At 46.0% G+C, this 23,940-nt stretch overlaps 1 protein-coding gene across 6 annotated transcripts in view; it reads left to right on the top strand.

Moving 5' to 3' along the window:
* LOC137538661 (b(0,+)-type amino acid transporter 1-like) overlaps positions 1-23,940 on the top strand; it is a 154,743-nt gene that overhangs the window by 35,862 nt on the left and 94,941 nt on the right. Inside the window, exon 1 of one of the 6 annotated variants that reach the window (XM_068260940.1) lies at positions 20,722-20,746. The exons of 4 other annotated variants lie outside the window; for them this stretch is intronic. The gene's annotated coding sequence lies outside the window, so the exon portion shown is untranslated. Of the gene's footprint in view, positions 1-20,721; positions 20,747-23,940 lie in introns of those variants that run through there. One more of the 6 variants, XM_068260946.1, reaches the window with a different exon arrangement.

Below are 23,940 nucleotides of genomic sequence, written 5' to 3'. Positions count from 1 at the left end.
CCCCTCAATATTCCCCACCCTCCCTTTCCCAGACCCCTAATAATCCCGCTCTCTCTTCTCACTACCCCCTCAATATTCCTTACCCTCCCTCCCCCAGATCCAATGCTACCGGCGTCACATGGTGCACACGCCTGTTTGCTGAGGACACTGGCCTGCAGTGACAGCTATATTGGCCTGCAGGTGACAGCTATATTGGCCTGCAGGTGACAGCTATATTGGCCTGCAGTGACAGCTATATTGGCCTGCAGGTGACAGCTATATTGGCCTGCAGGTGACAGCTATATTGCTGTCTGCTTCCACATCACTTGAAACAATACATAGGGCACTGGCAAAGTAAGTATGGAGGGGGGCCCATGTCTAAATTCTGCATCGGGGCCCTGAGGTCTGTAGCTACGCCACTGGCCGTAGGAGGTGTCGCGTAGGCTATGGTACATACACAAAATGGTGGGATAGGTGACATAGCTAGGGAGCTGGTTGCTAACATAGGATTGATTGGTTTTTGTTAAGACTGTAATTGGTGCTGAAATAATTGCGATTTTAATGAAGAAATCCTGTTGTTTTCACTTTAATTACGCATCATTCCGCGGGATTTCCGCTATAGTGCTATGGCAATTCCGTTCCAATGCGACGGAACGAAATCACCAAATTCCTTCCGGAATCGCGGAAAAATTCCGCGGTACGCGGGGAGCATCCCTAGAGCCAAACCCAATTCCGGGCATGAACCTGTCATGCTTGGTGAAATAAATTATTCTGATTCTGATATTGCTAGAAGGTAAATTGTCACTTTTATCTTTATTACCGGCTCTCCGGATCCAATAAAATTGCTTAGCATTATACTGCTGGTTCATGTGTATCACTGGAGATTGTGGGTGTCACCGGAGTTAGACACGAGCAGAACCCGTCTACCACAGCTACACCCACGGGTGCGCTACAGAATCAAATATGTTTTGCCACATGGTGAATAAGGCATGCAAAATCGCATATACAGGTAGTCCCCGGTTAACGAACGAGATAGGGACTGTAGGTTTGTTCTTAACCTGAATCTGTTCTTAAGTCTGAACATTGTGCCATCTCTGTCCCCTGTACATCCTCTGATCACCCCTGTGCCTCCAGCGTCCTCCTCTGTGACACCCGAGACAAAAATAAACGAATGAAATAAACGGTTGTATCTATCTTCCTTCTCCTAAAAATGACTTTTTAAGATATCCCACAGTTTTATTATATGTTTAAATCTACTTTTTAAGCTTTAACTGTTTTGTTGTTTTTGCTCAATGACACATTCAATGACACATTCAGAGCTAAAATCTATGAACTGTTGACCCTTTTTTACCTCTTTCCTGCTCTCAGAAGCCATTTTCTGCTAGGAGAGTGTTTTATAGTTGGAATTTCTTATCAGTGAGGGTCACGCTGTAGTCACTTCCTGTCTGAGTCAGGACTGAGTCAGCCACTTACATACCTGATATTTAACTCTTTCAGGCAGAGAAAGAAAAAAAAGAACACAACCTAGTTATTTGTGTGCTAGGCAATGTACATACCCATGTCTATCTCATCATGTCACATGTCACTTCAGGTATCCCTTTAACCATTTCAGCCCGCGGGGATTTTTCACCTTATGCATCAGAGCAATTTTCACCTCCCATTCATTCGCTAATAACTTTATCACTACTTAATACAATTTATTGATCTATATCTTGTTTTTCTCCACCACTAATTAGGCTTTCTTTGGGTGGTACATTTTGCTAAGAATTATTTTTTTATAAATGCATTTTAACATGATTAATAAGAAAAAATTGAAAAAATTCATTATTTATCAGTTTTTGTCCATTATAGCTTTAAAATAATCCATGCTACCATAATTAAAACCTATGTATTTTATTTTCCCGTTTGTCTCGGTTATGACACCATTTAAATGAAGTCCCTATCACAATGTATGGCTCCAATATTTTATTTGGAAATAAAGGTGCATTTTTTCCGATTTGCGTCCATTACTATTTACAAGCTTATAGTTTAAAAAAAGTTCGTAGTATAAACCCCTTCAAATGTATATTTAAAAAGTTCAGACCCTTAGGTAACTATTTATGTCTTTTTTTTTTTTTTTTTAATTAAATTTTATTTGGGTGATATTTTGGTAGTTTGGTAGTAGTTTTGAGCCTGCGCAGTACAGCCCGGAGGACGTCCGATGACGTCAGCGCGCCGCCGTGAGGCACATTTTGGAGCGCGCAAGAAGCCCGACCTGGCCGCCGGCCTGGCCAGGTCGGGCGCGCCACCGGAGACCACCGGGAGCCTGCGGAGCGGCGCCGAGGGCACCTCCTGCCTGCCACGGGCTGGAGGAAGCCCCAGGTAAGTGGATACCTCTGCCCCCCTATTCCTCCTTCAGTCCCACTCTGCCTCCTTCTGTCTCCATGTGCCTCTTCAGTTCCCATGTGCCACCTCTGTCCCCTGCGCCTTTCTCTGTCCCCATGCCTCCTTCTTTGCCCCTTTGTGCCTTCTGTCTCCCTGTGGCTCTGTCTGTTCCCCTCTGCCTGCTTCTCTCTCCCTGTGCCTCCTTACATCCCCCTCTGCCTTCTTCTGTCGCCCATATGTGGCTCATTCTGTCCCTCTTTGTGCATCCTTCTGTTCCCCTTTGATCCTCCTACTGTCTCCCTGTGCCTCTTTCTGCCCCTTTGTGCTTTTTTCTGTCCCCCATCGTGCCTCCTTCAGTCCCCCTGTGCCTCCTTCTTTTCTCCTGTGCCTCCTTTTGTCCCCCTTTGTGCCTAATTCTGTCCCACTTTGTCCCTTCTTCAGTCCCCCTGTGCCTCCCACTGTCCTATTTTGTGCCTCCTTCTGGCCCTCATGCCTTCTTCTGTCCCCCGTGTGCCACCCGCTGCCCCTCTGTCGACCTCCTTCTGTCCTCCTGTGCCTCCTTCTGCCCTCCTTTGTGTCTCATTCTGTCCCCCATTGTGCCTCCTTGTGTTGCCCATTGTTCCTCCTTGTGTCCCCGTGTGCCTCCTTCTGTCTCCTTCTCCCGCATTGTGTATTTTCTGGTGAAACGCTGCCACAATAAGTGTAATTTCTGGTGAAACGCTGCCGCATTACGATTATTTTCATGGGGGTGGGGGGGCAGCGTGCCACAATGGGGGGGCGCCACAGGTTTTCTCGCCTGGAATGACAAAATGGCTAGAGGCGCCCCTGCAGTGGACAAATTGGACGCAGGATAGGAGAAAGAGATTGATGAGCAGACTACATGGGAGGTAAGTATGACCTGTGTATGGTTATTTTGACTTTTTATTTTCAGTTCAGGTTCTCTTTCACTGTTCTATAGCACTGCATGGCAAGACATGCTGTAACTTGTAGTTCTGCAGTGGTCTATCCCAGCCAGATCAGGGCTGTTTGTCCTTGTTTATTAGTCGTGTTGCATGCGTGGAATTCGCCGGGCGTTGCTATCAGCGGGATACTTTGGCCTGATGTATGTTGCAAGCTAGTTCGCCCTCCCAGAACATTCCGTTAGTTCATCGGGCTGGTTAAACATTAAACAGACAGCAGGCGAGGCACGAGCTATGGCTGAAGGTCTCTGGCCCTTCCCAGAATCCTCTGCTGCCACAGTTGACAATACTGAGCAATCATTTCCTGGAATGCTGGTTTCCATGCTGCTGTATCCAATGCCAGCCACATTCCTTACTACTTGCTTGTACGCAGTTTGCTATTGTTATTGATGTAATGACAACAGCTTCCGCTGGGCTGTAGAAATAGTACGCTGCATAATATTGGATAAACAAGGGCTATTCAGATAGGACACAGATGTAAAGAACTTTTTGCACAATGTACATATAGATGAGACAAAGTCTGAGTCACACTGCTGGCAGCTCAGCCATAGTGCATTATTAAGGGTCAGTTCACACTGCCGGCAGCTCAGCCACAGTACATTACTAAGGGCCAGTTCACGCTGCCAGCAGCTCAGCCATAGTACATTACTAAGGGCCAGTTCACGCTGCCAGCAGCTCAGCCATAGTACATTACTAATGGCCAATTCACACCGTCGGCAGCTCAGCCATACTATATTACTAAGGGCCAGTTCACACTACCAGCAGCTCAGCCATTGTACATTACTAAGGGCCAGTTCACACTACCAGCAGCTCAGCCATAATATATTACTAATGGCCAGTTCACACCGCCGGCAGCTCAGCCATAGTGCATTACTAAGGACCAGTTCACACCGTCGGCAGCTCAGCCATTGTATATTACTAAGGGCCAGTTCACACTGCTGGCAGCTCAGCCACACTATATTACTAAGGGCCAGTTCACACTACCAGCAGCTAAGCCATTGTACATTACTAAGGGCCAGTTCACACTACCAGCAGCTCAGCCATAGTACATTACTAAGGGCCAGTTCACACTACCAGCAGCTCAGCCATAGTATATTACTAAGGGCCAGTTCACACCGCCGGCAGCTCAGCCATAGTGAATTACTAAGGACCAGTTCACACTGCCAGCAGCTCAGCCATTGTACATTACTAAGGACCAGTTCACACCACCTGCAGCTCAGCCATAGTGCATTACTAAGGACCAGTTCACACCACCTGCAGCTCAGCCATAGTGCATTACTAAGGGCCAGTTCACACTGCCGGCAGCTCAGCCATTGTATATTACTAAGGGCCAGTTCACACTGCCGGCGGCTCAGCCATGGTACATTACTAAGGGTCAGTTCACACTGCCAGCTGCTCAGCCATAGTTCATTACTAAGGGCCAGTTCACACTGCCGGCGGCTCATTTCGGCGTGCACAAACACTTTTCTGTGCAGAAAGCGCATTGGCTTCGTTTCCCGGCATTGTGTCGCCTTTTGAGCACCTCAGGGGATAGGGATCCACAGATTCCACTGATGCTACAAGCTATATGCGGTGTCTCAAGCTAAACGCAATATAAACCCTTCCATTGATTTCAATGCGGAACGCAGTGGGTTCCTGCAGTACATGACGGGATGGATAGAGGTAGCTGTCTACTTGTACTGCCCTAGGCCTAAAGGCTTGTACACACATACAAGGCACAGAGCAAGATAGCAATGCTGACACTGTAAAGACATATCACTAGCCTGCAGGCTGGCAGCGTGTCTTGGCGCTGGGAGAGGGGGTTAACATAGTTGTGTAGGAGTGACATCACACGGCCAAATCATGGACATATGACTATAGAAGGGATTAGATTGTGAGCTCCTCTGTGGACAGTCAGTGACATGACTATGTATTCTGTAAAGTGCTGCAGGAGATATTAGTGCTATATAAATACATAATAATAATATGGTAGGACATTAGACTATGACTATGGTAAGACTAGATTGTGAGCCCCTCTGAGGACAGTCAGTGACATGACTATGTACTCTGTAAAGTGCTGCAGAAGATGTCAGTGCTATATAAATACATAATAATAATATGGTAGGACATTAGGCTATGACTATGGTAGGATTAGAGTGTGAGCTCCTCTGAAGGACAGTCAGTGACATGACTGTACTCGTTAATGTGCTGCAGAAGATGTCAGTGCTATATAAATACATAATAATTATATGGTAGGACATTAGACTATGACTATGGTAGGATTAGATTGTGAGCTCCTCTGAGGACAGTCAGTGACATGACTATGTACTCTGTATAGTGCTGCAGGAGATGTCACTGCTATATAAATACATAATAATTATATGGTAGGACATTAGACTATGACTATGGTAGGATTAGATTGTGAGCTCCTCTGAGGACAGTCAGTGACATGACTATGTACTCTGTACAGTGCTGCAAGATATGTCAGTGCTATATAAACACATAATAATAATATGGTAGGACATTAGACTATGACTATGGTAGGATTAGAGTGTGAGCTCCTCTGAGGACAGTCAGTGACATGACTATGTACTCTGTATAGTGCTGCAGGAGATGTCACTGCTATATAAATACATAATAATAATATGGTAGGACATTACACTAGGACTATGGTAGGATTGGAGTGTGAGCTCCTCTGGGGACAGTCAGTGACATGACTATGTACTCTGTAAAGTGCTGCAGAAGGAGATGTGATGCTTTATAGGAGGAGTGACCAACTGCTTGAATTTCCATAAAAATAGTGTAAAAATTGGATTGTTATACAGTAAGGGTGAAAGCAGTGCACTGTATATATTAGGCTTTCTGTGGTCCCAGTTTGAGCAGCAGAGTTCAATATAGATTGGAGGGCCACTAGTCTGTTAGTTGGTAGGGCACAGAGCAGGTGTTATTGTATTTAAAGGGAACCTTAACTCTAGAAAGAAAATGAGTTTCACTTACCTGGAGCATCTACCAGCCCCCTGCGGCCATCCTGTGCCCTCACAGCCACTCATGGCTCCTCCGGTCCCCCGCCGCCAGCTAGTTTCGTTTTTGCCAACTCTGAGTCGGCCGGCCGTCACACGTACCTTTGCACGCATTCCCACTGGTGCAGGAAACTATAGCGGACATAACACGTATATTTTTACGCATTGCACTTGTAACGCATAAAAATGTACTTGTTAATGTCCGCGATCGCTTCCTGCACCAGTGGGAATGCGTGCAAAGGTACGCATGGCGGCCCGCCGACTCCGAGTCAGCAGAAACGAAACTAGCTGGCGGCGGGGGACCGGAGGAGCCATAAGTGACTGCGAGGGCATAGGGCGGCTGCAGGGGGCTGGAAGATGCCCCAGGTAAGTGAAACTCATTTTTCTGTTTAGAGCTAAGGTTCCCTTTAAGGGGAGATATTAGGCCATGCGCTAGCACTGTATTCATTTATTGTAATTGTTAAGCCTGTTCATCATTCAGCCTGGATCATTCAGAGGTCTTCCTATGTCCTCCTGGAGACCACAGTTGACGTACCACCCCCGGAAGATATCAGACAAGAGCATGTTGGATATGTTTTGCTTCTAGTTCATATAAATACAAAACTGTGCACTATTTTGATTTTTTTTTTTCATATTTACAACAACCGTGCTACCAAATTGTTGCAACAAGTCGAACACTATAGAAATGACAGACCACCTTTGTAACTGGATGGACTGTGTGGCATAAACACACTCAAAGAGCCCCCTACCAAGAAAGAAAGTCCTGTTTAATTAAACTCTCATTTAACAATCATCTTAATATGTGATTGCCCTCTGAATTTCCTGCATATATAGATGGTTAGAGCAATTGTTTGTAAATCATCATTCTTGTATTTGGGAAAACTCAAATCTGAACAGCAATCCCATTCGCAGAGCCGTTAGTCACCTGTTTCTTGCTCAGTCAATGCAGCCATGTGTCCCTCCTATGCAGTGGCAAAAGTACAGATGTGCTGTGCACAAAACATACAAATGAATGCAAATTTACTATTAAAAATGGGAAGCTGAACTGGAGCTTTTAACAAATCCAGTCCAATTTTCGTAGATCACTTAAATTCACCACTTTCCTCTAGAGTTCTTCAGCCATGGAGGACCTTCAAGGACATCCGAGGTGAAAATAAACTAAAGAAATAAACAATTGTATCTATCCTCCTTCTCCTAAAAATGTTTTTTTTAGATATCCTACAGTTTTATTTTTATATTTAAATCTAGTTTTTAAGTTTTTACTGTTTCATTGTCTCTGCTCAATGACACCTTCACTGAAGTATGCCAGGGCTCAAATCTATGAATTATTGACCCTTTTTATCTCTTTCCTGCTCTCAGAAGCCATTTACTGACAGGAAAGTGTTTTATGGCTGTAATTACTTATCAGTGAGGGTTATGCTATAGTCTGACCTGTTTCTGACCTGGGCAGAAACTGTCACTTGCATACCTGGGGCCTGATTCACAAAGCGGTGCAAAGTGTTTGCACGCCTGTGAAAAGCCCTTTATCACGCCTAAACTCAGTTTAGGCGTGATAAAATGAAACTCGTGCGAAATTCCCGCGCGCAATACTTTGCAGTGCGTGCGATGCGCCCATTAAACCCTATGGGCGCTGCGCACGTAGTTGCGCAATTGCGTGCGCAAAACTCTGCACGCGGGACTTTGCGCGCGATAAAGAGCACAAAACAGTGCAACAACTAGGCAGTGCAAAGTTTATCACGCCTAAAGTCTTTTAGGCGTGATAACTGAGTTATCACCGCTTTGTGAATCAGGCCCCTGATGTTTAATTTTGTAAACTTGATGTTTTAACTTTTTTAAGAAAAAAAGGAACACAGCCTAGTTATTTGTGTGCTAGGCTCAGTTGGGCTTTAAAGGACTCCTGAGGCAAACTCTATCTACATTTAGTCACCTGGGGCTTCTTCCAGCCCCGAGCAGCCATCTCAGTCCCTTGCTGCAGCCCCGGTCCTCCACGTTGTCCCTGCTGGCCGCCCATAATGATCCCGATCTGCCAGCGGGATTCGCTCTTCTGCGCCTGCGAGTGCCCGCGTGTCCAGGTCATGTGGCGCGTATTGCGACTGCGCACAACTACTGCGCGGCAAGGGACTGAGACTGCTGCTAGCGGCTGGAACAAGCCCCAGGTGAGTAAAAATAGATGATAAGAGTTGACCTCGGGAGTCCTTTAATCACACAGTGAGGAGCTGTTACTCATCTCAGATATCCCTGTAATTCAGAGCGCTCTGAACTGTGGGGGCTGCTTGTCTATTTCCTGCGGACAAGAGGAAAATGAATGTGTTGTGCATCAGCCGCACCCTCTTCAGAGCCTGATGCCAAACCACAAGATGGTTCCTCTTTCTGAATATAGCAGAGGGGCTGTGCAGGCTGGCAAGGCGGCCGAACGCTGACTGCTGCGGACAGAAATCATATAAGATGAATTCATCATTACAGACTTTAGCTGGGATACTGCTCTGTTTATTGATCGTTTGATTCTCCCATTTATCATGCTCTACCCAGATAAGTGATAAAATAACGAGTAGATCGCCTTCTGATTTTAAAGAGACACTGAAGTGTCTTTTTTTTTACCTTATTTTATTATTCAGCCAGCTTCAGCAGTAAATTTCAAGCGGATTTGCCGCATTCCCGCGGCAGAACGAGCTATTTATGCCCCTGAAATAGCACAGCAAAGTTCCACGACTTTACAAGTCGCAGATTTTGCTGCCCGGGGAGGCAGAGCTGTGCGCAGTAGCTCTGCCTCTTATCCAGTCAATCTCCGCCTATCTCCATCTCTCCCCGCCCCTCTCAGTGAAAGAAGACTAAGAGGGGCGGTGAGAGGTGGAGATTGACTGGAGAGGAGGCAGAGCTACTGTGCACAGCTTTGCCTCTTCCAGGAAGCAAGGTCTGCGAGCCCAGGAACTTTGCTGGGCTATTTCTTAGGCATAAATAACTCGTTTTGCCGCAAGAATGCAGCAAATCCAATTGGAATTTACTGCTGAAGCTGGCTGAATAATAAAATATGGTAAAAAAAAAAGACACTTCAGTGTCTCTTTAAAGTGGACCTGAACTCTTGCACTGGAATGAAGGAAACCCTTGCACCCTGTGTGTATTTAGTGAGTTTAGCCTGTCTGATGCATATTATGCGTATTATGGCGCCTCTGGTGAGCCAAATGACAGCTCTCCCTGCTGCTGCTTAATACCCCCGCGGCACCAAATACTATTACCCCTCCGATTTGTAGCAGCTCAGAGGGAGGTGTAATTTGGGGTCTGCCGATCACCCTTGCAGAATAACACTGCTGCTATGACGACTCCCAGCTTCAGCGCCGGGCACCAAAATAACCTGCTTCGTGTCTTCATTCCTCCTCATCTAAGTTGGTTAAAGTGGGCGCCAAAAAAACAAGCGCAAAATCGGAGAAATTACCAGCAGGGCTGTGGAGTCAAAATATTTTTGGGTACCTGGAGTCGGTGATTTCATAAACTGAGGAGTCGGAGTTGGAGTCAAATGATTTTTGTACCAACTCCACAGCCCTGATTACCAGCGCAGCCAATAAGTGTTTAACTTTTAAAAACAAACAGACATGTTGATTGGTTGCTGGGGGCCACAGCTCAAGGTTGGCTTTAGTTGCTACTGCACCTTCTTTGCTGAAAGCAGACCTGAACTCAGAACTTCCTCTCTGCTCTAAAAGGTACTCAACAGCATAATAACCTTTAAAGCAGTAGGATTAGCCATACTATGCCAGGGATAAAAACACATATATAAGTAGATAAATACTTGATCTACTTACATTACACATGTATTGTACTGTCCACATTTTGATTTCAGTGAATGTTATATAGTAAATGATGAGAATTCTGTTCCTGGTGGGGGCCATGTCTTTTGCCCACAGTTTAGGCTAAATCCTGATGTCATTTCTGTCCTTTACTTTTTTACTTTTCTCCTCCAATCGCTGAGTCACCTTGCTTGTAAACACAAGTGAGCAGGGGATCGTGTTTCAGATAAGCAGCTAGGCAGGGAAATAAAGGGAAGAAGAGGAATATATTATAGATAATAAGAACCCCCAGCATGCAACTAAATGGCACTGACTGCTAGGGGTGCACGGTTTCTCGGTTTTTAATTGAAACCGTGATTCATTAGAAGATGATCTTCTGATAGTCAGTTTTTTGTGAATCGCGGTTTTACCTGCCCGTACAGCTCTGCCCACCCGAATGCATTAAATTCTGAATGTGGAGGGAGGCTTGGGGGCGGATCCACAGCTGTCATGCATAAAATTGCTGCTGATTGGGCAGAAGAAGCTGCGTACAGCTCCGCCTACCGCCTGTTAGCGCATGCTGCGGGTCATGGCGTGACACAAGTGAACTAGGAAGTACGGAAGCCCCTGAGGACTGCCGCTATAGAAGCTGAGATGCATGTGTCTGGCGGGATCGCGCTGATGCCTCCCATGATCAAAGAAGGAGATGAAAGGGCCAGCGGGGAGGATAATTACAGCGGTTACTCCTATCCCACTTAGAACCACCGGCTGGGGATCGCGCTGCTGCTGGGCTAATGCTGGTAACCGGGTATGATCAGAGGGCCACATTGCGGATCATTACCGCAGCTATTGCCGCTTGGAGCCGCAATGGATCACGCTGCTGCTGCCGCCCCACTGCGCACCTCATTGGGAACATTTGGACCAGCCTGGACCCCCAGACAGCACCCAGCTACTGCCACCCAGGCTGGTGAGATATCATGTAATATAACTTGTGGTTAGTTACTGTAGCTGGGAGGGGGAGGGGGGTTTATGTAATGTAATGCAGTGTAGCAAAAAAAAAAAAATCTCGAAAAAAATCGAAATCGCAATTACTGAGATAAAAATCGCAATTTTAATTTTTACCTAAAATCGTGCGGCCCTACTGACTACTAAAGGGCCAGTGCTCCTAATGTATGTGATAACTCCAAACCATAACAGCAGAAAAAGTTTTGAAGGCAGGATTAGCATCTTTATCACTTAATACACTCAGACCAGTTGCTGTTGAAATTTGATTTTTATGGTGACAATCCCGCTTTTATTAAAGGAGAACTGTAGTGAAAGGTATATGGGGGCTACCATATTGATTTCCTTTTAAGCAATACCAGTTACCTGGCTATCCTGCAGATCCTCTGCCTCCAATACTTTTAGCCATAGACCCTGAACAAGCATGCAGCAGATCTGGTGTTTGACATTTTTGTAAGATCTGACAAGATTAGCTGCATGCTTGTTTCTGGTGTGATTCACACTACTGCAGCCAAATAGATCAGCAGGGCTGCCAGGCAACTGGTATAGCTTAAAAGGAAATCAATATGGCAGCCTCCATATACCTCTCACTACAGTTCTCCTTTAAACAAAAAAAACCTTTCTTTGTTACAGCTGATACAAATCCTAACATAAATCTGCACAGTTTCTACTTCCTGATTCATGGAAGCAGACATATTGTTAACATCCTGTGCTTTCAAATGAGCTTGTCAGTCATGTGACACAGGGGAGATCAAATTACACTTGTGATTAGTCACAGATGACGGTGGATTAGACAGGGTAAACTCTGTAAACACACACAGGGTGCATTTCTGTTTCCCTTCTGTCCTGTGCCAGAGTTCAGGTCCCCTTGCAGTGTAGGGCGGTTGCAGGCGCTGATAGGGCGATTGCGTTGGGGGATTACTCGCTGTTTTGCAGCCGTCCTGTGAGCGAGGGGGGGGGGAGTTGGAATCTCGGGAGCTGAGTGAGGTGAGCAGGAATTAGTCAGATGGCTCCAGTAAATAAGCTCCTTTGTCTGGGCTCCTCTCACACACAATGAGCCAGGTGGATTGGTGCCAGGTCGTATTACAGAGCGTTGGGTGAGGGGGGCCGCTGGTGAGGGGGGAGGGGCAGCACCGGGCAGCCTCACACCTTCCAGGTATTATTATACACCTATTATTATTTACTTATAAAGTCAATAATAATAATCAGAGTTCTCTGCACAGAACCCTGGAAGGGGATCTCTCCACTATGCCCGGCTCAGAGGAGGTTGTTATATTTTTTTCTTTGAAAAAGTTTTTTTTTTTAGTTATAAGCACGGGCAACTGTATTTCACATATCGCCAACTAACTCAGCAATGAAATCTAACGTGGATAGAAATGACATTTCCCCCTCCCCCCCCCCCCTCATGCTTTTCATGGCATTCCAAGCACTCTATAGGGGTATACAGTTATAATATACGTATATCATAAATATATATATATATATATATATATATATATATATATATACTATTGTTTTTTTTTACTTTTGGCATGGGACTTACTTGTCTTTCAGTTTTCTTTTTCTGTTTTTTTTTTTTTTCACAGCAGGTAATGTAATTGATAGAGGAAACTGACTGTTATTATCATTATTTAGTATTTATATAGCGCCAACATCTTCTGCAGCGCTGTACAGAGTATATATTGTCTTGTCAAATAACTGTCCCTCAGAGGGGCTTACAATCTAATCCCTACCATAGTCATAGTCTAATGTCCTACCATATTATTATTATGTATTTATATAGCACTGACATCTTCTGCAGCACTGTACAAAGTACATAGTCATGTCACTGACTGTCCTCAGAGGAGCTCACACTCTAATCCTACCATAGTCATAGTCTAATGTCCTACCATATTATTATTATGTATTTATATAGCACTGACATCTTCTGCAGCACTGTACAAAGTACATAGTCATGTCACTGACTGTCCTCAGAGGAGCTCACACTCTAATCCTACCATAGTCATAGTCTAATGTCCTACCATATTATTATTATGTATTTATATAGCACTGACATCTTCTGCAGCACTGTACAAAGTACATAGTCATGTCACTGACTGTCCTCAGAGGAGCTCACAATCTAATCCTACCATAGTCATAGTGTAATGTCCTACCATATTATTATTCTGTATGTATATAGCACTGACATCTTCTGCAGCACATTACAGAGTACATAGTCATATCACTGACTGTCCTCAGAGGAGCTCAGACTCTAATCCTACCATAGTCATAGCGTAATGTCCTATCATATTGTTATTATGTATTTATATAGCACTGACATCTCCTGCAGCACATTACAGAGTCCATAGTCATGTCACTGACTGTCCTCAGAGGAGCTCACACTCTAATCCTACCATAGTCATAGTGTAATGTCCTACCATATTATTATTATTTATTTATATAGTACTGACATCTCCTGCAGCACATTACAGAGTACATAGTCATGTCACTAACTGTCCTCAGAGAAGCTCACAATCTAATCCTACCATAGTCATAGTCTAATGTCCTACCATATTGTTATTATGTATTTATATAGCGCTGACATCTCCTGCAGCACATTACAGAGTACATAGTCATGTCACTAACTGTCCTCAGAGGAGCTCACACTCTAATCCTACCATAGTCATAGTCTAATGTCCTACCATATTATTACTATGTATTTATATAGCACTGACCTCTCCTGCAGCACATTACAGAGTACATAGTCATGTCACTGACTGTCCTCAGAGGAGCTCACACTGTAATCCTACCATAGTCATAGTCTAATGTCCTACCATATTATTATTATGCATTTATATAGCACTGACATCTTCTGCAGCACATTACAGAGTACATAGCCATGTCACTGACTATCCTCAGAGGAGCTCACAATCTAATCCTACCATAGTCATAGTCTAATGTCCTACCATATTATTACTATGTATTTATATAGCACTGACCTCTCCTGCAGCACATTACAGAGTACATAGTCATGTCACTGACTGTCCTCAGAGGAGCTTACACTCTAATCCTACCATAGTCATAGTCTAATGTCCTACCATATTATTATTATGTATTTATATAGCACTGACATCTTCTGCAGCACATTACAGAGTACATAGTCATGTCACTGACTGTCCTCAGAGGAGCTCACAATCTAATCCTACCATAGTCATAGTCTAATGTCCTACCATATTATTACTATGTATTTATATAGCACTGACCTCTCCTGCAGCACATTACAGAGTACATAGTCATGTCACTGACTGTCCCCAGAGGAGCTCACAGTCTAATCCTACCATAGTCATAGTCTAATGTCCTACCATATTATTATTGTGTATTTATATAGCACTGACATCTTCTGCAGCACATTACAGAGTACATAGCCATGTCACTGACTGTCCTCAGAGGAGCTTACACTCTAATCCTACCATAGTCATAGTCTAATGTCCTACCATATTATTATTATGTATTTATATAGCACTGACATCTTCTGCAGCACATTACAGAGTACATAGTCATGTCACTGACTGTCCTCAGAGGAGCTCACAATCTAATCCTACCATAGTCATAGTCTAATGTCCTACCATATTATTACTATGTATTTATATAGCACTGACCCCTCCTGCAGCACTTTACAGAGTACATAGTCATGTCACTGACTGTCCTCAGAGGAGCTCACACTGTAATCCTACCATAGTCATACTCTAATGTCCTACCATATTATTATTATGTATTTATATAGCACTGACCCCTCCTGCAGCACATTACAGAGTACATAGTCATGTCACTAACTGTCCTCAGAGGAGCTCGCAATCTAATCCTACCATAGTCTAATGTCCTACCTGTGATAAACAGCGGAAAAGCCACCGCATGTTCTAACAGTAAGGCGGCTGATTCCGCGTCTGATGCGGCGGTTTGTCCGCGTCAGCATGCGTCTGGTTTGTCTGGAGCTGGTGGTGCCCATGGGCAGAGTGGCGTGGGGGCCGCCGCATGTGCTGGCGGGAAAGCGGCGGATTCCGCGTCCAGTGCGGCGGGTTCCCCGCAACAACTTGCGTCTGGGTTAGCTGGACCTAGTAGTGCACACAGATGGAGAGCTACGCGCGCGCCGCTAGACAGGCTCTTTATACCAATAGGAGGAAGATCAGCTGATCGGGACGATCGGGAGGTGATTTCTGCTCGACTATTGATTGGTTGATGGGAGCTGGGCGGTGCTGTGGGGTGCTTTAATATATATATCCCCTGCTGTTCAGTTGCTGGTTGTCTAGCGTTGCGAATGCTTATGGGCCCTTTTCCACCAGCGCGTTTGCGCTGGCTAAATCGCAAAAATGCAAACCGCTAGCGATTTTACAATCGCTACGGTTTGCTTTTTAACATAGGAATCGCGGTAGGTCATTTCCACTACCGCGATTCGTTTTTGTACAAAATGGGGAAGACGAAAGACTGGCACCAGATGAACCAGAGGCAATGAGTACACCGGATCCTGTACCAGTAGCTAGGACGTGCTCTCAAGAACATACATTAGCATGATAGGAACAGAAAAATGGAGGCACTGTTGAAGCAGAAAAATGGTACCTTTAATCCACGGTGGAACAGACAACGGGGTTCACAGTGGGGGTGAGGGGGTGCCTGACAGCTGTTTCGTTTTTGCCAGGAACGCGAACGCGCGGCGGAGCGATATTTGCCGCGATTTTGCTATGCAGTGCATAGCATAGCAAAATCGCGGCCGCGAACGTCGGGGAATCGCCGGTAATTGCGATTCAGCAATCGCTAGCGTTCAGCGTGAACGCTAGCGATTGCTAGTGGAAAAGGGCCCTAAGTGTTAGCACTCAGACCTTAGTCAGATCTTCCAGTGTGGTGGAACCAGGAGGACCTGGGAATCCACACTTAGCCAGTTACTGTATATCATTTGTGTTATTCTCTAGCATAGTTCCAGGGTGTTGAGATCACGGCCCTCACACCCCAGACTAGGAATACTGTATATCATCTGTGTTATTCTCTAGCATAGTTCCAGGGTGTTGAGATCACGGCCCTCACACCCCAGACTAGGAATACTGTATATCATCTGTGTTATTCTCTAGCATAGTTCCAGGGTGTTGAGATCACGGCCCTCATACCCTAGACTAGGAATACTGTATACCATCTGTGTTATTCTCTAGCATAGTTCCAGGGTGTTGAGATCACGGCCCTCACACCCCAGACTAGGAATACGGTATATCATCTGTGTTATTCTCTAGCATAGTTCCAGGGTGTTGAGATTACGGACCTCACACCTCAGACTAGGCCTTGTTCTGATATCTGTTATGACCTGTAGCTTTCCTGACTATTCTTCTGATCTCTGATTTGGTACTTTGCATATCTGATACTCTGTTGCCGACCAGGCCTGTCTGACCTTCTGGCTGTCATCCTCCGCAGGGTGTCCAGCCTTTCCGCAGGGGTCCCCTACTCTTCAGAGGGGACACTGCTCCTTATCAGTCAGGTACTCCCTCTCCAGGTGTCCTTGACTGCAGTAGAGTCTTCTCTACTTATTGGACCACCTGCTACCCCGGTGGTCCAAAGGTTACTGTTGCACCAAAACACTTACACACTCAGGTGTCTAGAGGTTAGACATATTTGATTATTGGCGATACTACAGATCCCCAATAATAAGGTATATCTGTATTCTTGGGGATACTGCAGATCGCCAAGAATCAGATTCTCTCTCTGGTTGCTGACACCTATCGTTACACTACCATATTATTATTATTATGTATTTATATAGCACTGACGTCTTCTGCTGCACTTTACAGAGTACATAGTCATGTCACTGACTGTCTTTAGAGGAGCTCACAATCTAATCCTACCATAGTCATAGTCTAATGTCCTACCATATTATTATTATGTATTTATATAGCACTGACATCTTCTGCAGCACATTACAGAGTACATAGTCATGTCACTGGCTGTCCTCAGAAGAGCTCACACTCTAATCCAGGGGTCTCAAACTCAATTTACCTGGGGGCCGCAGGAGGCAAAGTCAGGATGAGGCTAGGCCGCATAAGGGATTTCACAATCAGCAGAACATGCCCCCCATGCCCCCCCCCCCACCCTAATCCCTTGCATTGATTTTTATTTCAAAATCAAATTCACATTGAAGCGAACTATTTTGCCTATTTTACCTTATAGTTCGTTTCAGTGCTCCCATTACAAGTAATCCGCCGTGTCCCCGCCGCAAAACGAGGGCTGCAGAGCCCCCAAATCGCCCAAGGGGCAATCCGCCGGCATTTCCTGGAAGGGGCAGAGCATTCAGCTTCAGCTCCGCCCCTCCTGACGTCAATCGCGGTGCATCGCCGCCTCTGCCCGTCCCTCTCACTCATCCTTCACAGAGAGGGGCGGGGAGAGGCGGCGATCCGTGCGGCAGTTGATGTCAGGAGGGGCAAAGCTGAAGCTGAAAGCTCTGCCCCTTCCAGGAAATGCTGGCGGATTGCCCCCTGGGCGATTTGGGGGCTCTGCAGCCCTCATTTAGCGGCGGGGATGCGGCGGATTACTTGGGAGCACTGAAGCGAACTATAAGGAAGCTTTTGCCGGCGCGGGCCACAAAATATTGTATCGAGGGCCGCAAATGGCCCGCGGGCTCTAATCCTACCATAGTCATAGTCTAATGTCCTACCATATAATTATTATGTATTTATATAGCACTGACATCTTCTGCAGCACATTACTGAGTACATAGTCATGTCACTGACTGTCCTCAGAGGTGCTCACAGTCTAATCCTACCATAGTCATAGCCTAACGTCCTACCATATTATTATTATGTATTTATATAGCACTGATATCTTCTGCAGCACATTACAGAGTGCATAGTCTTGTCACTGACTGTCCTCAGAGGAGCTCACAATCTAATCCTACCATAGTCACATGTCTATGTGTGTATCGTGTAGTATCGTAGTCTAGGGCCAATTTAGGGGTAAGGCAACTAACTGGCGCTGCCATGTCATGTACTGCAGCCAGTCTCCCCCAGCTGTCTTAAAATGTGCTTCTTTCTTATCCTTAAAAAGTTGGGAGGCATGAACATGATGCAGAAAAAAATACACCATTATTTCAAATGCAGATATACCATATAATCCACCATTTTCTGGTGGATGGAATCAGGATGAGAGGGAACCTGTCATGGAGTTATATTGTGAATGCCAACAGTTAGACATTAACCCACATCTTCTCAAAATGTTCTATACTTTTTGTAGGACTGGAACACATTTCAGGGCTTTGGATATGCGCCGGGTTGGGGAGCTCGTCTAACTAAACTGGCCTATAAAAACTGGGGGAACATTTGGCTTTCAACAAAGGGAAGGGGGAGCACCTTCTACCTATAGGTGGGGTTGTAAGGGATATACTGGGGGCATAACTGCTGCCTGTATGGAGTGCTAATGCATACTACCTACACTGGGAGCCTTTGTAAGACTGGGGGCACATTTGGCCTCTAATACTGGGGGGGAGGGGGGGGGGCATCTGCTACCTTTATTGAGGGCTTTCGCTAACTTTTACAGACCAAAACCTTTTATGTTATGACGTTTACATTTATTTTATATTGGCTCACACAAACACTCCGTCCATCTGCTCTTGGTCCGCCCTGTCTGTCAAATTTAAAGGGGAAATGAAGTAAGAGGTATACGGAGGCTGCCATATTTATTTCCTTTTAATCAATACCAGTTTCCTGGCAGCCCTGCTGGTCCTCTGCCTCTAATACTATTAGCCATAGCCCCTGAACAAGCATGCAGCAGATCAGGTGTTTCAGACTTTAAAGTCAGATCTGACAAGACTAGCTGCGTGCTTGTTTCTGGTGTTATTCAGATACTACTGCAGAGAAATAGACCATCAGGGCTGCCAGGCAACTGGTATTGATTAAAAGGAAATAAATATGGCAGCCTCCATATACCTCTTACTTCAATTACCCTTTAAGAACCCATTGTGGCCAGCATGTCAAAAAGTTTGCCCACCCCTGATCCAGCGTATTCAGTAGCCCCTGATGCCCTCTGACTCCTTGCCCAGCAATTAGCCTGGCGGTTCAAATCAGCCAAGAGCATTGTTCTCCCCCGTCACCACGCCCACTATGTGACATCACTCCCACACCACTTTGTACCCCCTCCCCATAGCAACACAACACATCTCTAGCCTGCAAGCTAGCAAAACATCTGTACAGTTTCAGCCATGCAGTGTAGCCTGAGGGATTGGAAACCGGTCCACCCTGAAGGGGGGGGTCACTGACTAAGGCCCGGCTCATACGAGTGTCCCACAGTGTTCTTCTGGAAGCATTTTGCAGCTTTCGGCGGGGAACAACATTTTTCACACTCCACAGGGGGACAAAGAGGTATGGCGGTAATTGACATGCTTCATGTGAAAATAATGTAATAAAAAAGTTCTTTACTTTTACAATAATTATGTATAAATGATTCAGTCAGTGTTTGCCCATTGTAAAAGCTTTCCTCTCCCTGATTTACATTCTGACATTTATCACATGGTGACATTTTTACTGCTGGCAGGTGATGTCACTGGAAGTAGCTGCTGCTTGCTTTTTTGGCAGTTGCTGTAAACAGCAATTTCCCACAATGCAACAAGGTTCACAGACAGGAAACTGCCAGGATTATGGTCCTCACCGTTTCCTGTGGGAGGGGTTTCACCACCATATCAGCCATACAGCGCCCCCTGATGATCCGTTTGTGAAAAGGAAAATATTTTTCATAGGAAAGGGGGTATCAGCTACTGATTGGGATGAAGTTCAATTCTTGGTTACGGCTTCTCTTTAAAGGGAAGGTTCAGGGAGGGAGGTAAAAAAATAAAAATCAATATCCACTTACCTGGGGCTTCCTCCAGCCCGTGGCAGGCAGGAGGTGCCCTCACCGCCGCTCCGCAGGCTCCGAGGGGTCTCCGGTGGCCGACACGACCTGGCCAGGCTGGCTGCCAGGTCGGGCTCTTCTGCGCTCCAAGGCCCGGCACTTCTGCGTCCCACGCGGGCGCGACGACGTCATCGGACTTCCGCCGGGCTGTACTGCGCAGGCGAACCTTCCTTCCCCTGAACCTTCCCTTTAACCACTTAAGCTCTCAGTCGTTTTCACTTTATGCATCCGAACAATGTTCACCTCCCATTCATTAGCCTATAACTTTATCACTACTTATCACAATGAACTGATCTATATCTTGTTTTTTCCGCCACCAATTAGGCTTTCTTTGGGTGGTACATTTTGCTAAGAGCTACCTTACTGTAAATGTATTTGAACAGTAAGAATAAGAAAAAACTGAAAAAATTCATTATTTCTCAGTTTTCGGCCATTATAGTTTTAAAATAATACATGCTTCCATAATTAAAACCCACGTATTGTATTTGCCCATTTGTCCCAGTTATTTCACCGTTTAAATTATGTCCCTATCACAATGTATGGCGACAATATTTTATTTGGAAATAAAAGAGCATTTTTTCCGTTTTCTGTGCCTATAGGCTCCTGTGATGTAGATCCAGTCCTGGTGATACCTCTCTTCTTTAGTAGCTCATCCTGCATTAGTGTCATTATCAATCTCCGCAGTCCCGATACAGTCGGGGGCCAAGAGTACCCGCCAGGGGCACAGCACATGTCTGAGAGAACTGAGCCCATCCCAGGCCCTGGCAGTGTTTCACACAGGAAAACTCTGCGTGTAAGCAGGAGATCGCTCATAGTCCGCATCCCCTGAGACGGCGCATTCTTCCTATTTTTGGTCTCCTCTGTTTTCCCACAAGTCAGAAGAATTTGTGAAGTCAGCGGCATTGTTATTGCAGAGATGGGGTCCGAGCAGCCTGCCACAGGGATGGTTTATGAAGCGCTGCGCTGCCCCCTGCTGGCAGGAAAGCTGAAGCGCTTGCAATGGCCCTGATTTACTTAGCCAGGGGTCACACTCGGGGTAAAACACCTGCTTTTTGCTACAATGCAAAAACCCAAATAATGTATCTTTATGGGGCAACTTAGTTCGCGGTCGTGATACTTCACAGCAGCGGCCGGCATGTAAAGGAGCGTGCGTTGCTATGTCAGTAGCGTGCGTAACTCAGCAAGGCAAGCTACACTGCATGACCGCATGTGACGTGCCTCCCTGAATTTAGCTTGCGTTGCTGTCCTGTATCGACCCCAATGTCACTTAGGCCGCATTCATATTACCAAACGCAGGTAGCCGTGCGGTCTGAACGCAACGCATACGAACGCACGCCATTTCTGTTTGTATGCATTTCATGGCTGATACCCATTGACTGTAGTGAATTAGTCAGCCGCGTTTATCCGGAAAAAAATGTCTGCAGCAAGCATTCGCTGACCGCACTGGTCCGGAACGCATGCAGTGTGAACATCAGACAGTGAGCTCTGTGCACTTCTGATGTAGCGCGATTCTGCCTTCCGCGCGCGTTGCCGAAACACGGACGGCAACGTGTGCAATGTGAACGGCGCCCAAAACTACTTGTTTTGTTGGGAAATGTTTTCTGATGTGTGCACTGACCTCTATCTGTCCTTTAATTTGTGTAAAGGGGCCCATACACTTACTCGATTTCCCGCCGATAGACAGCAGATTCGATCACTGTGATAGAATCTGCTGTGAAATTGATGCGCAAACGCTGACCGATCGACCGTTTTCCGTCCGAAATCGATCGATCTGTCCGCGCGAAAAATTTCGCTCAATCGCCGGCGGGTCAGGAGTACGTCGATAGCAGCGTTCGAATGTCTGACGACCGTCGCTAGCGGCACTACATTACCTGTCCCGCCGGCACGTGTCCCCGCTGTCCCTTCTCCGCGCTGGGCTCCTGCTGGCTTCACTTACTTCCTGTCAGGGGAAGTTTAAATAGAGCGCCCTCTACTGTTTAAACTTCCCCAACCGGAAGTAAAGTGAAGCTGGAGCCCAGCGCGGAGAAGAGACCGTGGGGACAGCGGGGGACTCGCGCCGGCCGGATCAGGTAATGCATGCAGGGGGCGGCGGCAGCTCCACAGATTGTGAATCGGTTTCATAGTGAAATCGATTCAAAATCTGTTTGCAGTGCAGGCAGCCAATAGATCCCTCTTTGATCAGATTCGATCACAGAGGGATCTATCTGCTGGTTGTTTCGGTGGCAATCGACCACTGTATGGCTGCCTTAAGGACCTTTAGTTATAGATCAGGTAAAATATTCAACATGTTCCAGATATTAATCTTTTCACCGCCGATCTGCCACTCTGCACACTGTTTGATATTTGACAAGATTTCAGCCAAATGCAGGGCAAAGTCAATTGGAAACATTACTCTTGCGCTTTTGCCTGCCCCCCCACGACACCCCTGTAGGGCTATCACCGCTTCTGCAACAGGAAATGGCGCTTTTATGCAATGCACAAAACAAAGGAAATCGCACACCAATGGATGCAAAACGCTGCTTATATTGTGGAACAGTGGGCCACATTTATCAAAGCATCACCAACAGTTTTTTCTTCTAAAGCTGTTCTAGCCAGCAGAGGAACTGTTCTGCGGGATAGTAAGAAACTTCTCAAATCCTACGTAATAGCGGCAGTTTAGCGTGGATTTCTAGAGCTTCACTACAGTTAAGAAAAGTGCAAATCCATCCCTAAACTGCTACAGATTAAGAAGTGCTTAATGGCAGTTCTCCAGATAGTGCAGCAGTGCAGGCTAGATGGGATTTGTGGAGGGCTCCTCCCCCCTCACTCAGAGCCTGCTGGCCCTAAGAAAATCGCACCACCACCGTATTAACAATGTAGAAATCCTTTATTGTAATCGTATAAAGATTAAAAACAATTGCACTGTAATGTAAGGCCCATTGATGAACGTGATTAAACAAATTTCCATACTAACACACCATCTAAACCCTGGAGAGCATCACAATGACAAAGTGAAGGAAGAGAACAGGACACCTGTATAAAAACTCCAAGGGGTGTATATAAAGCCCTGCACGGAACCATACACGAGTACAACAGTGTGAGCAAGTGCCGACTGGTGCTTTAGAAAAGAATGGAGTGAAAAATCCCTGTGACCAGGAGGAGTGTGATAGAGGAAAGAGAAGCAGTGTAACTGGAGGTGAAGACCGCCAAGTAATGAGTGATCAGGCAAGGTACGATCCAAGAGGGAAAGAGGTGACCGAGTGCCAGAGTGGGTAGGAGAGAAGCTTACCAGGAGAGGACCGGAGACGGCGCAAGTGTGCAGAGCCGTCGCAATTCGCCGCAATAGCAGCTTCTTCCGGGGTTGTCGTTGTTTTAATAGGGGGGTGAGGGGCCCAGGAGGGGGTGCTAGCTGATTGGCTGCCATGTGTCTAGTGCTGACTGTGAGGTAAGGGGTCAAAGTTTAGCTCCATCATAACGTATAGGGGGCAAATCAAACACGCCAAATGGAAATTCGCAGAGTACAGCTCGCCAGCGAACAGTTCGGGCCATCTCCAGCTGTAGTAGCGCGGCAGTTTTGCTGCACCGTACCACTCCACTGTGGAAGGGCCTTTAAGATACTGGACAGAGAATTTAGCAATGGTAATCATTTTTTTTTTCTTGTAATAATCTGTACACCAGGCCAAGAAAAGAGGGACATTAGACATTGATCCCCAAAAAAAGGGCCTGGTCTTTCATCCCAAACAGCGTTATGAGCTATAAGACCAGGTTGTGGAAAGATCGGTAAATATGATTCTCCCCATAAGTACCCCATAGCCAGAGCTGGAACAAGGTCTTCCGCCACCCAAGGCTGAGACACCAAAGTGCGCCCCTCTGTCCCTTCCATCCCAGCTGTCACACACAAATTGTTAGACTAAGAGGTGCCCCAGGGCCCCCAACACCTTAATCTCTAGTTACCTGGTTTGCAGTCACTGCCATGTATCACCTTTTCTTATTTTACTTTGCTTCAAA

The sequence above is a fragment of the Hyperolius riggenbachi genome, chromosome 11 (assembly GCF_040937935.1).
Source record: "Hyperolius riggenbachi isolate aHypRig1 chromosome 11, aHypRig1.pri, whole genome shotgun sequence".
NCBI lineage: Eukaryota > Metazoa > Chordata > Amphibia > Anura > Hyperoliidae > Hyperolius > Hyperolius riggenbachi.
This window is presented reverse-complemented; position numbering and strand designations above follow the sequence as displayed.